Source organism: Salvia miltiorrhiza, chromosome 3 (assembly GCF_028751815.1).
Source record: "Salvia miltiorrhiza cultivar Shanhuang (shh) chromosome 3, IMPLAD_Smil_shh, whole genome shotgun sequence".
Lineage (NCBI taxonomy): Eukaryota > Viridiplantae > Streptophyta > Magnoliopsida > Lamiales > Lamiaceae > Salvia > Salvia miltiorrhiza.
The window spans coordinates 10,879,326-10,883,793 of NC_080389.1; the positions used below are offsets into that span (position 1 = coordinate 10,879,326).

The 4,468-nt window shown below is 35.1% G+C and overlaps 1 long non-coding RNA gene across 1 annotated transcript; it reads left to right on the top strand.

Annotated features, from left to right (window-relative positions):
- Nucleotides 1-1,420: 1,420 nt before the first annotated feature.
- On the top strand, nucleotides 1,421-4,261 carry LOC131017715 (uncharacterized). The gene is made up of 3 exons (XR_009099815.1): nucleotides 1,421-1,512; nucleotides 3,366-3,432; nucleotides 4,038-4,261. It is a non-coding gene; the product is annotated as an uncharacterized LOC131017715 (long non-coding RNA).
- The last annotated feature ends 207 nt before the right edge of the window (nucleotides 4,262-4,468 follow it).

Genomic DNA, 4,468 nt, shown 5'->3' on the forward strand with positions numbered 1-4,468 from the left:
GAGATCAATAAAAAAAAATTTACATCACGTTTTTGGATGAGTTACAGAAAGAGTTGGGTACAAGGATGAATTTTAGCATAGCAGACGATAGAAGATATGATAAGAACTACTATCCTTGATAGAGGAGTACATCGGGAGAATGTGTTGCCACTAATTGAGTTTGCCTATAAGATGTGAGACAAAGTTTCGAGATAGGAGACAAAGTTTTCTTGAAGGTTTCACCCTCAAAGGGGATGAATAGATTTGGAGTTAAAGGACAGCTTAGACCCAGAGTTATAAGTCCTTACGAGATATTGCAAAAGATAGGTCCAATAGCGTATAGGTTGGCTTTGCCACCTAGCTTTGGAAATGTGCATAACGTGTTTCACGTGTCACAATTGAGAGGATATATATTTTCGACCCAAACCATGTGGTTTACTAAGAAGAAATGATCTTAGAACCAGACTTGAGTTATGAAGAGAGACCTCAGATGATGCTAGATCATAAAATTCGGCAATTGAGTAATAAGTCGATTGCATTGGATAAGGTCCAATGGAGATATGATAGTTAGAAAGAAGTGGAAAGAGAGCTTGAGGATAAGATGTGAGAGAAGTACCTGAAACATTTACAAGAGGTACAAATTTCGGGACGAAATTTATTTTAAGGGGGAGGGTATGTAATACCCGGGCTTTTGATGACGTGTTTAATTGCTTGAGTTTGAGTAATTAGGGTTTAGATCCCTTGTTTGATTTACTTTGTAAATAGATGAGGAGTTATATGAAGTTTTCTTGTTATTTTTTTAAGATGTTGAGATGTTCTTTCGATGATGTGAGAATGATGTGGGATTTTATATCCGTATTTGAGTTTGAGTATTTGAATAATTCGAGATAATTATTTGAATGAGAACGATGAACTCGGAAGTGAGATCTGAGTCCGTTAAGACGTTTTTGAAAATTTTGACTTTTTGACGATGAATAGTAAAATACTGCTATTTCGTCTTTTTGTCGACTTTCAAAATCTTACGTGCACGTCGTCGAGAAATATTCTTAGTTTTTCGATACAAGTCCAATAATGAAAGTTTTTATTTTTGGACGACGAGTGAATAGTAAATCGGGATTTCTCGATAAACGAATCGAGCTCGTTTATCAGAATTTTGAGAACGAGCTTGCGTTTTCTATATTTATATAGAATTACGAGTGCAATGAAAGTGAGTAGGAGTTAAGAGTGTGAGTAACGAAGAATGTGGGTAATTAGTCGTTAAAACGAGACGAAACGGGATATTTAACGACTAACGGGTTAATATCTTAAATATCTAAGGCTACCCCACCAAAACCACCCCCCCAAACCGCCCAACACCCCTTTATCTACCTCACTCACGCTGAATTCAGCCAATACACTCCAATCATCTTTTCTCTCTCACACACAAACACCAAGAACACATACTCCCTCCATTAAAGCTTCTTCAAGCTTTTGAGCTCCGATTTGAGCACCGAGACGAGCGCCGATCATCTTTTTGATCACGTTTTTACGTAGGTAACATCTCTACCTACGATTTCATGGTTTTCTTTTCGATTTTCGTCGACGTCGAAAAATGTCGATTCTCGACTTTATTTTGAAACGACGTCGGATCGTCGTGAAATTTTAGTATGTTGTTCTTGGGTAGATGTCGAGCATGTTTAATGAAGAGAGTAAGAACGGAATGAACCGTAGCTATGAAACTCATGAGGGCAGCCCCGTTTTTCACACATTAGCTTGTCTTTCGATTTTTGTTTGATCGTTTTGACTTGATATTTGTGCTTAGGGGTATGCTAGAATCGATATATATTAAATTCGTATTTTTTCAAGCACGAAAATTGTATAAGTTTTTAGAGTATGATTATTTAAATTCGTGAAGTTTGGGATGTTGCATAATGAATATTATTGCGTATATGTGTTCTACGATATCACATGAGCATGCTAATTGATTTACAATTTATGGATGATAATTGTTGAACGAAATTAAAATTGGAATTCTGTCAAAATTTTACAGCAGTTTCAAGCTTATGTTTCGATGAGTTTTCATTGCTTGATGGCTCTGAAATTTTAGTATGTTTATCTATGATATGTGTATTTCGTCGCTGCAAAATTTCATGTCTTTTGGATGAGGTTTGCTATTTTAAAGATATTTTGAAAAATCCTTGACAGAATCTGTCAACTGTTGGTAGACTTCACAAAAACGTTTATATCTATTAATCCATGAAGGATTTTGCATCACCGTTTTTTTTAAACGAAACTAGACTTCAATACTTTTCTAAAAACATAAGATTTCGATTTTTATGACCTCTGAAACAGAGCAGTTTATTATTTCAAAAATGCCCTGTTCTGCTGTCATATTTTTCCAACAGTAAAAGTGTATGAGTTTCATTGTTTATTTGGCAGATCATATGAACGTTTTCTCTTGTGAAATTTTAACCAAATCTTCAAGGATACCTTTAGTTTTGGCTGATTAAATTTGATGGAATTTTATTAAGGTTTGCCTTGGTTTCTAATGGCCTAAACAAAATTGGCAGAAACTGTCAATCTTTGACAGCCTGCACTAAAAGAGCAATATCTCCAAAAACCTTTAACCTTTTTGGTTAACTACCATTTTTAGAGTGAACTACACTTCATGAAGTTTTTGAGATCAATTGGTATGATAGTTTATGATGATTGAGTTGGTTGTTATGAATTTTTAAAGATGACACAAAAACAGCAAAACTTTCTAGAAAACAACTTGATTATATTTGTTTTGATGGATGATACGATATGACTAAATGGTGTGAGTTGTGAGAGTTATGATTAACGCACATAAATGTTGGTATCTGACACTCGAACAATTGGTGTCGAGTATAAATGATAGTTTACTGATAAAGAGTTTTGATGATTTTGAATTGTTTGGTTTGCGTTGAAAAGATGTCAAGATGTTAAGTTTTGAGTCGAGAGACGAGTTCACGTAGTGAGATTCACGCGTTGGAATCTCGTGGCTGACATTATATATGAATAGGTCATGTCGAAATTTTTAGTGAAATTAGAATTTGAGCATAGTCAATTCTTGTTGACCTGTGACTCAAATACATACCTAATGGAAAGTTTAACTTTCTAATTGGTTAATTAGACGAGATGAGAGCGAATAGATCTGCTAAGAAAGTGGACTTTTCGATGTGTTAAATATTTCTTTTAATTGAAGCGCTGCTAATTATAACATAAGGATGTTATAATTAATGAGTAATGACGAGAGATAATAATTGTTATATTGATTAACAATCAAGAGAGATGAACATTAGAGATACTAATGTTTCATAAAAGAGATTAGATTATTAATCGAGGTTTCTTTTATAACTTCTCACCAATTCTTCATAACGATGAAGGTCCTTTTGGGAAGTAACGACTTGAGGGAGAGAGTGACGTTACTCATTGATACAGAGACACAACGAGGTGGGCATTACTTTTACTATACGTATATAGAGATCCCCTGCGTGTCGTAGGCCTCTTATACGAATGAATGCATGAGATGATTTAACTGTTAATTTCAGTTTTATATATATCTATCAAATGAGTTTAATGTTACATTTGAGCAAGTTATTTCGTTACAAAATATTTGAGTTAAAGTTATTTCAAGTATTGTCTTGCCATAAAATGTTTAAATTTTAGTATGATATCTATCTGCTTTGGCTTTGCCAATGATGCAATCGAATTTGGGTCCTGAGCAGTTGATAGCTATCCTGCCAGGGCTAGTGTACACCAGTGACCGTGAGTCATCTAGCGGGTTGGCCGGTCAAGTGACCGTGAGAGGTGGCCACCTCTCCGGCACACAGTTTCAGATATGATTGATTACAAAAGAACTTAGTCTGATCAGACGAACTTTAAGAATCACAAATGAACTTAGTAAGCTTGGGCCTTTTTAGCGAAAAACTCCCTTGTTGTACTGATTATGATGGCATGACAATTTACAGTTTTGAAGCATGTATTTTTATACCTAGGCATACGTGCCCACTGAGTGCTTTTGTACTCAGCCCTGCATATGTTTTCTAAATGTGCAGGTTGAGCTGATGTGATGATGGTGCTGCAATGAGTGGAGTCTCCAGGGTTGTTAATAAATAGTTAACCTGTCTAGAATATGTCTTCATACATATGTCTAGCTACTTTCCGCTGCAAGATGTTGTTGATGTTATAGTATGTTATGTCATACTTTGAGTCTTAAGAGAATGGTTTCATATGATGTATAACTTGATTAATGATATTAATTAAGTTTTATGTTGTCTTTCATAGACTGTTCAAAAGAGTATTAATGAGTAAATACGACGATTTTTCTTAGGTTGAGTAAGATTTACGGTTTCAAATGACGCCCCTTTCTTTCCCTTATTCTTTAACCCCATCCCTAGTCGTAGATCACTCGGCTTAACTATCCTTAGTTAAGGCGGGCTGTGACACATTAGTAGGAGACAAGAAAATACATTTCTGATTAAGAAAG